This window comes from Ambystoma mexicanum, chromosome 2q (assembly GCF_040938575.1).
Source record: "Ambystoma mexicanum isolate Mex_15411 chromosome 2q, UKY_AmexF1_1, whole genome shotgun sequence".
Taxonomy (NCBI): Eukaryota; Metazoa; Chordata; class Amphibia; order Caudata; family Ambystomatidae; genus Ambystoma; species Ambystoma mexicanum.
The window spans coordinates 182,389,289-182,403,361 of NC_090924.1; the positions used below are offsets into that span (position 1 = coordinate 182,389,289).

At 42.5% G+C, this 14,073-nt stretch overlaps 1 protein-coding gene across 1 annotated transcript in view; it reads left to right on the forward strand.

The window, feature by feature from the left end:
* MYL3 (myosin light chain 3) overlaps nucleotides 1-7,612 on the forward strand; it is a 169,746-nt gene extending 162,134 nt beyond the window's left edge. Inside the window, exon 7 of the mRNA XM_069647094.1 lies at nucleotides 6,988-7,612. The gene's annotated coding sequence lies outside the window, so the exon portion shown is untranslated. The remainder of the gene's footprint in view (nucleotides 1-6,987) is intronic.
* The last annotated feature ends 6,461 nt before the right edge of the window (nucleotides 7,613-14,073 follow it).

Here is a 14,073-nt window from a genome sequence, read left to right on the forward strand (position 1 = left end):
GAGAGAAAGCAGAAGCAAAGAGGAAGGTTTTGAGGTGCTTCCGGAACCGGGGATGGTTCTCCTCAAGTGTGACAAAACCCAACAAGCAGCTTTGTTAGAGAAGTCCTGAAGCCTGGTGACTAAGGTGGCATTTTGTACGTTTACCTGTTAGGGCCCTCCAGACATCACTGGCTACATTAAATGTGGAGACCCCAACCCTTTCACTGAATTTCAGCCCCTGGACACATGAGACAGTTGCCTGGAAGTGGTGGAACATCATGGTGGTCATAGAAGGACTATACATAGCTCATTGCAAGCATCTGCATGTGAGAAGCAAAACACAAGGTCCTTACTGGACCTTGAAAACCACATTTCAAAGCCCTAGTATGCACCGTTTCTGAGGCTTTTGCACGGCAATGCACTGCACCATGCCAGGATGATGCGGCAGCAGGTGGGGAGAGCACACAGAAGGTCCTAGTATGCAGCAGCAAGTCAACTCTCGCCTCCCCTCCACGTCTGCTCCGGATTATGTCTGCCAACCATACAATCCCATTCTAAGTGCAGTTTATGTCAGAGGGCAAAGCACAAAAAGCGATAAGCGACTCGGGACAGTGGCCAACAGGGTAGTTGATTTTCAACAATGGATGAGTGTTATGCCTGTTTACAGAACCCGTGCGGAGTACAGGTACTTTCTGCTAGTTCTCATTATATATTAATGGCCTATCCAAACATCTTAATGCCTTTGACAGACATGTTCCTGGTCTTGGCTCCAAAACCATTCCAGTTTTAGCTTATGCTGATGATACAGTGTTGCTAGCTTTGTCCCCCACGATCCCTGCAAAGCCAATCTGCAACAAGGATGTGCTCACTAGCTCGTAGTCACAACAAAAACGAGAATACTAGGTTTTCGATTAAACCGGAGGTAATTCCGTTTGTAGAATCGTTTGAATACCTGGGAGTTACTTTAAACAATCATTGAACTGGACATGGCCAGGTTGGGAAACATGAAAGAATAAAGGCACATAAAATACGGGGTATAAAGCATGTTGACAAATTGTTTGAAGCCAAGCTACTTCATATTTATCTGAGCATCGACCATGACAATCCCAAAGCAGTGGCCAGATATGGCATGGAACTTTGGGGGTTTACTAGTTATTTGAAACTAGGCAGTGTGGAGAATGGATACTTAGCGCATGTCGTGGGTCTTCCGCTTTCTTTGCCTACTTTTGCAGTACATGCCAAATTAAATATGCCCTTTATTCAGGATATGTTTTGCCTTAGGACCTAGTTTGTTGCGACTAGGAATATGGGTGAAAAAGAAAGCAACAATCATGAGATTTATCTTGAACCACATTTTAGCCTGCAAATTAACCTCATCACTGATTCCCTGTCAGAAACATATCAAAAATATGTTTAGTAATATTAGCGTAGCTGCCTACTATTGTAACCCCCCCAAACAATGACTTGTTACCTTTTTACTGAGATCCAAACTACTTAAAAACTAAAACGCTTGACACATCCTGAAGAGTTTGAATTAAGTAAACTCCAGAATAGACACCACTATATATTTGCCACAGGACAGATACTTTGTAATAATTTACTCTGGCCTAAATTCAAATTTGACTGTGTATTAATCAGGAGAGCTCGGTTTGATGTGTTTCAACTCAGAGCTGTTACTATGACTTGGTCTCCTGCGAATTGGCATGACTGGTATTGTTTACTTAGTGGTTCTCTGATGGAGTGCTCGTTACATTTATGTTTTTTCTGCCCATCTTACGTATAAGCAAGGAGACGATTTCTGATTCCTGTACTATGGTAGCTAAATGATATTCCATGGAAACCTGCCCTGTTTTAATTGCTATCGGCCGAAACTCAAACAATTGTATTATCCTTTTTTATCATTTTCAAGAAGTGCACTAAAAACTAGAAGCCACTTGATGACATTGGGCCTCATTACGACCCAGGCGTTAACCATGGTGCTATTAGTGCCATGGTTGACACCGGTAAATTACCAACTCCGCCATGGTGAATGGCGGAATTACCACCCCATTCCAAGGTTGGCAGGGCGGTAATTCCCCATTCACCATTAGCCCTTCCCCATTCCCATTTTTGCCCCCATAGGGCTCAATGGGAATGGGGAAGGCGGTAATTACGGTACCGCAAATTGCGGTACCGTAATTACCTCGAAGGTCCCTTTGCGGGTTCCTTCCTTAACGGCTGGTAAAACCAGCCGTTAAGGTAGGGACCTGTAAAGGGACCTCGTAATTAGGCGGTAAAGGTTTAACGGGGCCGACACCTTTTACGGCGCCGTTAACCCCTTACCGCCTGGGTAATAATGACCCTCATATTGTGTATGTTAAAGTTCAATTAGGACAGGGTACACCAGAGTTGTAACCAGAATGTATACCATTGTCTTGCATTTAATGCATAAGGAGTTTTTTTATCTTTTTTAATATGAATTATTTGGAGCTATTTTTTTTATTGTTGTTAGTTTGATAGAATGAATTTCCAAACTACTTTTTATTTATCCGAAAAAACACGAGGGACAGCTCTTTGCATTGACAAGGATGGTTAATTTGTCCTTAGGTAGCAATATTAACAGATTTAATCATTCCACTGAATAAAGCTGCAAAAGGCCCATTCTATGACTTCCTATGCGCTAAACGAGTTCTTTCCTTTTTAAAGTGAGAAGGCATGTTGTTTCTCCTAGGGGATTTTGATCATATGGTCGCTCAGATGACTGCCTGCCTGCTTGCTGGAGCTGGAAGAAAACGTGAAAAAGTAGAATCATATTTGTCAACAGGGTTATAATTATGATGAGACACACATATGCGAGAAGAGGTCTGAGAGGTCGGTTTAGTGAATGACTTCCTGCCCCCCTACCCAGTCTGTATCAGGCTGATGAAATCAGGTCATTGACATTGTGCAAATATCACTTTTTTCGTTTTTTCTTTCCATGAAATCAGTCTTAGAGCAGTTGTGTGGTAAAGTGTATCCATTTGTGTTACTTCGACTTATTTTGTACATAATGTTGGTTTTTAGACCACAGTGGTGTTCTTGTAATGTTTTTATTTGTATGATATTGTCTTTCCGTTTCTTGTCATAAATGGCTCAATCAGCCGAAAGTGTTTAAAATAAATCTAAATCTTTGGGAGAGATTGTGAAATTTAGTGTTTAGCATCCCTCTGTTGGAGAGATTTAAACCTAATTGGATAACAGAAATCTGTGGGAAAACCCAAGAATGTGAAGGTAGGGCTGCACACTATGAGAGAGCCAGAAAACATCTAGAATTTCTTAACAACGTTTCTTCTACATGTGTAAAGATTATAGAGGTTTGAGCTAATTGCAAACATACCTTAAAAAGAACACAAAATAAGGTGGAGAAGGATGCATGGGATAATCCACACAACATGTCTCACAAAGTATTCATGAGATTTCTGGAGAATGGTCGCTTCAGGCACAACTTCAACTAGTACTAATGATTCCATGACAAATAATATATTGGCCATAGAAGGGTTTAATAATGTATCTGACTTTTAGAAAAAGCGAATGGTTACTCTGAGCTGCATTTGGGTATCACTAGATCATCAACTAATCTCGTGGGGAATTTAAGTATGAAATTCATACCTATATTAAGGATTTGGTGATATCAAACACCCCTGGTCCAGAAGGTGTCCTCTGTGACCTCTATAATGCAAGAACTGATTCATGAGTTCCTCTGTTGTTCAACATATGGCATGCTAATGCCTTTGTTTTAGGAAGGACCTCTATTGTGCCAATTATTGAAAAGAGTGACTAGGTGATCTCTGTCTGCTAAAGTCCTGATATATCGCTAACATTGTTGACTAGATTTGTTTTGTGCAAATTACAAACCTGCCTGAGTGAAAACAAAGTACCTTCTGATGTTCCGCTGGGTCGTCACCAGTGTTTGGGTGTGGTTGGACAATGTCTAAAACTTGTTGACCTTCAGAGAAAAGTCAATTGAATCAAAAGCGGAGAATTTATATTTGGGTTTTGTGGGCTAGTCCACAGGCTCAGCAATGTGGACCATTCCATTACATGGAAGACACCCTTGGATATGGGAAAAATGTGAGGATATATTAAGTTTGTTGGAACAACTCGATACAGGCACAGTGTCATTTGTAACCTAAGGCACGATGAGTAGTAGGGCCCACATCATTCGCATCACTCAACAAGTTAGACAAGGGTACATGGTTGACCGGCCCCAATTTAACTTAAATAAGGACAGACTGGAGTCACACATAATTACTACAACATACACACATTCCTGGAAGAGTGAGCAGGTCGATTCCTTGTCTAGCCTACCCCAATGAAAGTCCAGTGGCTCAACATTATCTTACGTAAGGCTATGTTAATATTAGGAATTATGGTGCATAGTGGTTAACATATCAAGATCTACGGCCAAGGTATGGCAACACAATGGAAGAAATATCCAATAGTTCATATTTCAAACGAGCTCTGCAGACAGTTAATTATTTGGACTCTTTAAGTTTGAATCTATTCATGTACCCAAACGTGCAACCGTACCTAGAGACTCTTGCCCTCGAGTTGAATGAGGGAATTAAATAATTATTACACTTGCTAATAACTGTTGTGAGGGGTGGGCAATCCTTCCAGCTATGAAAGTCTATGAAGACAAGTGTTGTGGCACAGTAACTTAGGTGTTGGTGGCATTTGGGCTCACTCCGTCATGTTCTGATAAAACTGAATTTCAATTTCGAATGTCTCTATTAGGGCTTAAACAATCATAGTCTGTGAATCTTACATTTTCAAAGGCCCAGTCTGCTCCAATTGAATTCATACTTTACCTACTAGCTGTCAGTATGGGTAAATAAGAATGCAGTCCTTAATTAGGATGTTCTCAAATGACTTATTATTAGATAAACAATGTGATGTTGGGTGTTTTGTTTCAGTGGAGGTGTCTTCTGCTTCACCGGGTCACTTCTCTGATGGAGTGCCTTCCCTATTCTCATGGGAAAGTTGCACAATTCCAAGCAATGTCAGAGCTGCAGTATTTTCGGACTTAATTGTGCAGACTGGTACTGGTGTGCTGCTTACTGGGAGGGATGCACTACAGAGCTTTTGACTTCTTCCGCTGTCTGCACATGATGTCACATGGAACCATATAGCTGTGTACTCCAGATGGGCCGTGCCTTCTCTCAGCACACTTGCTTCTGCCAGAGTGTGCAAATGTCCAGGTTCAGCTGCTGTTCAATCTGTTGGAAGTAGTGTCAGATGCCACATATGTATGTGTTGTACTTTCTGATCCCTTGAAGGAGTTTTTTACTCAATTGGAATCTACACAGTTGGGTGAATTTGTATTACTATGGACCTCTCTCTGTGGTGTCATTGTGCAGTCGATGAGTATCACTGCTTTCCAAAAGCAATCCTCATTCCTCTCTGGAAAGGAACAACATTTCTATCTTGATCACCATCTGCATTTTTGTCATCGTCATCATTATTATCAGTAGATGGGGCAGGGGAGATAGAGACCTGGAATGTCAATGCCCTTGTACTGTGCATTCTCGCCCCCAATCTTCCATGGACGGGATCTATACCCATCCCCCTTCAGCCCTTGAGAAAGTGGAAGGAACTGAAAGCACTAAAGGTTGTGCTGGTCTCATGGCTATTCATTGTTGTGATGCAATACCAGTGTGTGCGCATGCACCAGCGCCTACACTCCAGAGCAACGTGTGGCTGTGGTCAGAAATGAGATGTGATTGATAGCTCGAATTGACCACATCCAAATGTGACATCCCGAGAGCTCCACGCAAGGGCTACTACAGATGTGGAAAGAACATGTTTGTGCAATGTGTGGTTTGCTCTCTGTATCTCCTATCTCCCAGAATATCAGGTCTTCCCCAATCTATGATGCTTCCTCTCACAAAAATCACACATGCATGTGTCTCACACAAATTGCTCTTCAGGATTCCACGGTCCTCCTGCTCCACTTCCAAGGAGTCACACGATGACATATGTCTCATAGACTCGATTCAAGAGATGGACAGTGAGTTGTGTAACTACTGGCTCCCTTATTTTCTGTTTCTACCTCCAACAATTTGCTCATTGTCATCTTTAGTTTGCATGCTTTGACCTTTTGATTCCCCAAAGTGAATTTTATTCACCATTACATTTGTGTGTATCACTTCATGCTGGATTCCTCTCCTTTCTAAGTGATATAGTAAGGGCTATGATGATCAACCAATTACTCGTTACTCAATTAAACTTCCTTGGCAGAAAGGAATGCTGATTGACTCTGTCAGGATTTGAAATTGTGAACTGCAAGCCAGTCCCGTGTCAGAGCAAGTACTACCTCATTGGACTAACCACCTGCTCTTTTTATATTTTGTTACTTCTTTAAAAAACATTTCCCTTGTGTTGCTTCATGAGGGTGGGAGTCCCCGGGAGGACAGCTCAGGGGCAACAACTCGCCTTGGAAACAAGTTGACACAGAGCAACCCAGGTTCGATCCCCGGGTCCGCTCTTAGAAACCTCTGGGTATTAAGCGTGTTATAAATAACCTATCATATCATGGGGAGGAAGTGCCACTCGGGAGGGAGTCCCATCCGCACCTCCCACCATCCTCCTTTATTATTTGCTTTTTTGCACTTTGTTTATTTTCACACGGCTCCCCAACTCCCACCTGAACAGTTTTGCAACATGCTGGCATTTTTCCATCAATTGGTGTCACCCCTGTGCAAACATCCTCATCTCTGTAAATGTCCATCTTGACCAATTTGGTTTTCCCCAAGGCATTAAAAACCTGCTCATTCGATAAAACAAAATGCCCTGCCATACTACTGTACCCCATCTTGGGTACAGTGCCAAGAGACCACCTTGTTTGTGAACATAATATTAATATAATAATAATAATAATAATAATCATAATAATAATAACTGTTTCTGAAAAGCAGCATATTCTTATAAATATCTGTTGTAAACCCTAAACCAATTTATTACAACTATGTTCTTTTTCTCTTTTTGTAGGTAAACCATTTTCACAGAATCTTGATGGCACTGAACACGTCTGAAGGTCACGTGGTTTTTGCTGGAATCTCACATCACAAAGCTGCACCTGGGTCTTTAAGGCTTCGTTTATTATTGAAATGAGCATGACAAGCTGAGCACCTCTCTAAAGTCACTTGGGTATACTCATGGGCTTCACAGGCACAGATAATCTGCTCCTCGGGGGTGGTGCATAGTCAACGATACCTGGCACAGAGCCGGGCTCACCAACCCGGAAATGTTGCATCGCGGGGCATTCTTTAATCAGGCCAGTGTTTTAAATGCCAGCTCTAATGCACCCCACCCACTTCGTTTGTATCTGATTACCTGTAATTAACATGCTACCAAATGTGGCCTGTCATTAAAGAACTCACGTTTCTCCTATGTTTGTCAGAGTTGCTCATTGTTGTCGTCCTTTGCATACACTGATGTACTATGTCGCCCACTGACCTCTCACATAGTATTATCAAGTCAAGAAAAATGCAGCACATCAACGTTGATGAATGGGACGGGCATGTGAATTCTACCATGTTTGCGGATCAAAAAATTCCACGGCCAATTTGTGATCGACTCAAACGTTTGCTAATAAAATCATATTTCTGAATTAGTGGTTGTCTGGCTTGTATTCGATGCGTTAACATGTTCAAGTTCTTGTAATATGCTTGATGACGTGAGGTGTTGTGGAATATGTCTGTGTTTAAGCGGGGTTCCAGAATGAGAAGGCAGAGAAGTAGCAGAGTGACTGTTTGAGATGTTGCTGTCAGAGGAGGACGTTCTGCGGTGGGCAGTGGCCTTGCGACTCAATAAACACACGTGTCGCGCCTGCTGTTCGCGCCCACCTTATACTTCAGTTCTCAAAAGTTCAGATATAGCAAACGGCAAAAAAACGTGCTATGAGAGTGCCCCGTGTGTGTGTGTTTGATTCCATAACGTGGATGTTTCCACTGCAAAATGTGCCCTACCCCAAAGTCACTATTAAAGTCTTTTAAGTTAGCATTGCTACTCTACGAAATCAGCTTTTTTTTTACATTTACCAACTGAAATAAACATTTCAACAATTTATATCAATTGTGAAAACTTGTTAAACATATTTGGTCTCATGGACTACAGGTCAACTATTACAACTGTCTTTGGAAGACCAGGAGATGAATAAGCCAATGCCGACACAAGACGTTACGCTGCACTGGAAATGTGACATTCCACCACCGGAAATGTGACATGCCACTGGCGTCATGCTTCACCGGAAATGTGACATGCCACCGGCGTCATGCTGCACCGGAAATGTGACATGCCACCGGCGTCATGCTTCACTGGAAACGTGACATGCCACCGGCGTCATGCTTCACCGGAAATGTGACATGCCACCGGCGTCATGCTGCACCGGAAACGTGACATGCCACCGGCGTCATGCTTCACCGGAAATGTGACATTCCACCGGCGTCATGCTGCACCGGAAACGTGACATGCCACCGGCGTCATGCTGCACCGGAAATGTGACATGCCACCGGCGTCATGCTTCACCGGAAACGTGACATGCCACCGGCGTCATGCTGCACCAGAAACGTGACATGCCACCGGCATCATGCTTCACCGGAAATGTGACATGCCACCGGCGTCATGCTGCACCGGAAACGTGACATGCCACCGGCGTCATGCTGCACCGGAAATGTGACATGCCACCGGCGTCATGCTTCACCGGAAATGTGACATTCCACCAGCGTCATGCTGCATCAGAAATGTGACATGCCACAGCGTCATGCTGCACCGGAAATGTGACATGCCACCGGCGTCATGCTTCACCAGAAATGTGACATTCCACCGGCGTCATGCTGCACCGGAAATGTAACATGCCACCCAATTAGGGCAGGTCTGTGGACAAGGAAGTATGTGGCTTGGAGGCAAAGGGTAAGGTTACGGAAGTATCATGCATGAAATGTGGTAAAGGGAAAAGAAAACCGGATGAGTTTGAGTTATGAGCGAGTTGAGCATGCCTACTGGTGCCGGTTCCATGTCATAATATCCCCGCAAAAATGTCGGCATACAAGAATGCGCCGTTGTTTTGCAGTGATATTACTATATGGAACCTCCGGGGGGAATCCCTGCAACCCCCAATTTGTTTTAAAGGGATTGGGGGACAGCCCCGCACCACGCTCTCCCATTTACCCCATATATTGTCTGAATAAATATTGTCACCTATGCCATTTCTCAGCGACTGTTTGTATGGCGACATTATATATGGCAACACTATTACCTGATACCCTGGTGCCAGCACACAGACAACCCGCTCCGTGTGATGCTTCACATGGCACTCACTGTCCTCAAAAAACAAATGTACACTCAAAAGTGTAGTGGTGTTGTTATTTTCAAGCATTGCTGCATCGGTTTCAAACCATAACCATGTGCTTAGCATCATATTATGTACACGGAATTCCTCTTTAACGTGTTTGTTTTTCTGCAGCTCATTACGCAGCGAATCAACTCACAGTAAAAACCAAACCTAACAGGTAAATGTGCTTAACATGTTAAACGCATTGAAAGGGGACAACAGTACAGAGGGAGAGTAGAACCGAACATCATACAGGGTTCATGAGGTAAGTCTAGCCATGGAAGTGATCTACCGAGGCCACTGGTGGCTCGCCACTTCCTAAAACATACTGGGAGAACCGGACCAGACATGTGGCAACATGAATTGATGTTATTCTATTACAATCACTCCCACGTGTATACCTTGAACATAGCACATGTGATTTGATCCATAGCTCAACTCGTGGCCAAGTGGTTGCACAGCCATCTTTAGAACTCTCCAATCAGACTCCCAATTCTGGAATGACACCCCAAGCTTTTCTGTTGCAAAGACCAGCAAGGGCTAAAGGTCCTGCTGGAGTAACATCGGGAAAAGCACCCATCCAAGCGTGAAGCAGACACCCCTGTGCATCCTGGAGTCAAGAGGATCACCAGTGACCAATCCCCAAGCTGTTTTGTACAGTAAATCATTCCAGGTAAATCATATATTATACTTTTACATGGTGCTACATGGAGGACTATTCAGCCTTCTAGGTGCCATAACATGTGGTGTTGTTATAATATGATTTTTACATGTAATAGGTTGGGCCCTGTTATGTGTGGAGCATTTAGCAAGTGCTTTTAAATCCTTGGGTGTCTTCATGCTAATAACACAGGGGAAGGCAGAATGGAAAACACAATACATAGAGGAGATGAAAGGGAAGGAAGGCGAGCAGAGGAAAAACACAATTTAAATGAACAAAATAATGTTAGCATGCATCTAAAACCAAAGGACCTGATTTACAAAAGTATTTTCAATGGGAAACGCCATTTGAAAAATGTGTTGCAAATCAGATTCACAGAAAAGTTAGTGCGTAGCAAAGTGCCTTTGCGCTGCAAAAATACACTTTGCACCAGGCCTAATTCACAGAGCGGAGCATAGTGATTTTGCACCGCAAAGGTACTCTTTGCAGCATGCTAAATGGGTCCAATTTTAAAAAAGCACTTAAAGTCCACGGCACTACGTGTTTTTCTTGTGAATTAGGCCCTCAGTCTCAGACGTGTTCAATATAAGTGAACAGACCCAAATTATGATAGGGCCAAAAAAAAACGTTGGATTCGATTTTCACATATGTGCACTGTTTGAGGATTTCTGGGACCGGATTACAGAAACATTCCGCTGGTGAAAGTTGCAAAGTTGCACGGTATTGCACTAGTGAAACAAAGACACATTTTGCAACAGAGCAAAGCTTGCCCTAGTGCTAATATAGAATGGTACTAGCACTGGGCAACACTTTGGCTTAGCAAAAATGCATAATAAATTGATCTTTTTTGTACTAGGGAATTATTTGACCATGTGCATATACGAAGCCCAACTGCACCTGTCATGGTGCAATCGTTTTCACATATGTCCCATTGTGTTTAGAAATAGGGCACACTTTGCTAATACCGTGCTACTGTCCACTTGCACTGGTGCAACATTTCTGTAATCTGTCCCCAGAATGTCAACACCATCTCTCTCTTTGATTTGCACATGCATCAAGTAATAGGCTTTTCCCTAATGCATTCCTTTCCTCGCTTATTATTCTGGAGTCTTTAAAAAGGAGAATAACCAAAGAAAGAAAAGGAAGAGCAACTCCCTTATATAGCCAAGCACTTAACACGAAGGAAGAAGGAAGAATCGTGAAATTACAACGATCATTTAGACTGGAAAGACGTACGAGAAATTGGCTAGGAGAAAGAAAAACCAAAAGACTTGTTTGGCTTGGCTTATATAGGGTGGGAAGGGACAAAGCAACAAGTGTGTATTTGTTTATGCTAAATACTTTAATTTTAAAAAAAATGGAATGCATTAATCGATAACAACTCTCATTTTGACACACGGTAACCAGTTGACCATACCCTCACCTCACATAAAATCTGGTCCTGCACAACACTCCTGGATGATGAGGTGGCAGAGAGGGTCCAGGTTCGCCCATGCAGCTGACTTGGAATTATGGCTACTCTATCTTCCACATAATCCAAGCCCAGTTGAGTGCGGACAGAGAATATACGTGCACTTTGCGTGATTGACCGAAAATAGCGGCAGAATTCATTTTCAATCATTATGAATGTATTCACCCGATTCATAACTCTATAATTATGCCCCAGATGTTTCTACACCACCTTAGCCTTGTACGACTTAATCATCATCCCTCTCGATTGTACTTTAAATTGAATCGCAAAGCGAAAATTGCCCCAAATTCTTGATGCATTAAGATCCCCTGCTTCTCAATGTGCACAACATCTCTATCAGAAAGAAGGAAAGCTCATTCCCAGGTAATCAAATGAAATGAATCTACATTATTCAAGAACACGGCATCAATGCGGGCGGGAAGATAGCTCAGGGGCAGCGTGTTTGTCTTGAAAGCAAGATAACGTGGGGCAACACAGGGTTGAATCCCTATCCAGCCCTTAAAAAAACACTCACTGGTATTAAGCACGTTATACATGAAGAATAAAATAAATAAATATGAACTACAGGATCTTCGTCATGTCTATTTCCTTAGCTGCCAATGGGGGTCATTCCGAGTCGGGCGGTAAGGGTTAACGGTCACCGTTAACGAGACCGGTGCCGTTAAACCCTTACTGCCCTACCCCGAGTTCCCTTTGCGGGTTGGTACTTAACGCCTGCTTTTTGCAGGCGTTAAAAAACCAACCCGCAAAGGGACCTAGGAGCTAATTACGGCACCGTAATTTACGGTGCCGTAATTAGCGCCTTCCCCATTCCCATTGAGCCCTATCGGCAAAAATGGGAATGGGGAAGGGCCCTTGGTGAATGCGGAATTACCGACCCCGCCAACCTTGGAATGGAGCGGTAATTCCGCCATTCATCATGGCGGAGTCGGAAAGATAACGCATCAACCAAGGCGCTAGTAGCGCCTTGGTTAACGCCAGGGTCGGAATGAGGCCCAATGTCTTTACGTTCATTTGTAGTTGCCTGCCATAAATGAATAAGACGTAACCAATGACTAATGTGTGTAAGGACCTCGAGGTGCGTGCAATAAGGACTGATGCGCCTGCATGTGAGAAAAGGTGTAATCTTCTATGGTGTCCGGACATTTCATCGAAAACAATTGGTCGACAGGACATTTGGTCGATGTAATTTCATTGAAAACCAAATGGTTGCATTTTTTTTAAATTTATATATATATTTTTAAGGTTGTAGATTAGGGAAAAAAAGGTTTTTTTAGAAAAAAAGGGGGTTGGGGGGAACCCCCCCAAAAAAAGGGGTAAAAATAAAAAATAAAAAAATTCAACCATTTGGTTTTCGACGAAATTGGTTCGACCATTTGTCCAGTCGACCAATTTTTTTCAATCAAATGTCTGGTAACCATCTTCTATTACTAACTCAAGACACATCAAGTGTGAGTAGAGTCAGGGCTTGTTAAACAGAGTGGGGAATAAGATCTGTGCCTGTTGCAAACCACCATTGATAGAAAAAGATTGTGCACAGCTTCAAAATGCTTTGTAGTGGACAACCACCTGAGCATCAGAGAATAATTAAGCAATACGTTTTAAAGGATGTTTGGGATGGCCCATGTCAACTAGATGGACTATACCTGGCTCCCATTCACCATATGAAAAGCTGTGGAGAGGTGCATGCAGGCTACCTAAACTCGTCCCTTCCTAACATCCACCTGTTTTGCGGTCAACAGGGACACATTACGCACCTCACTGCCAACTCCCAGCCATTCCCTAAAAATTCGAAATTGGTCTCAACCAAGATAATATATAGCATGGCACAATCAGATGTTTAAGTATCACACTTCCAACCTGTTTTAAGGAACCATCTATATGAGTAATTTAGTCAATCCCTAACAGTGAGCTATAATTACTCACTCCAAGCATAAGAATGGTTACAAACCGGCCCAAAATAAGCCATCCAATTTTCAGCCTGAACATTAGTTTCATTGGGCCTGATTTACAAAAATGTTATAACATGAAAAGTCCAATTGAAAACATTTTTGTAAATCAACCCGTCATCTTGTTATTGATGCTTTTAGAGTTTTTAGCCACAGATTCTAGAATGTGCTCCCATTCAGAATGTGCCAAATCCTTCTTATTATCCCGTGTATTATTGTATCATTTAATGTTTTAAACATTTTAGAAAGGTTCTTGGCAATACATTTGTTGCTGACTGAAAATTAGATAACGTTAAAAGCTGAATTTGAAACCTCCTTAAGCCACGACTTTAAAATGATTATAAAGCCAACTAAATCATCCTTTTTAAAAGTGGATACATTGAACGATCGGTAACACATATGTTTGCTATTTGAAGTTAGATTACCCTCAATAAATGTGTTGTTAGCAATTAAAATGGGGGAACTAACACAGAGCAATTATAGCAGTGGGAAATGATTGCTTTCTGTCCAGTGCAGAACAGCCGTATTATTAAATATGGTCCATTGTTGAACTGCAAGATTATGGTAATCGATAATTAGACTGGCCGTGAATATCGCTTGACACGGTTCGGGTATGTTTTTGTCTACCTGCAGTGGAAGAACCAGCATCACATTAAAACAT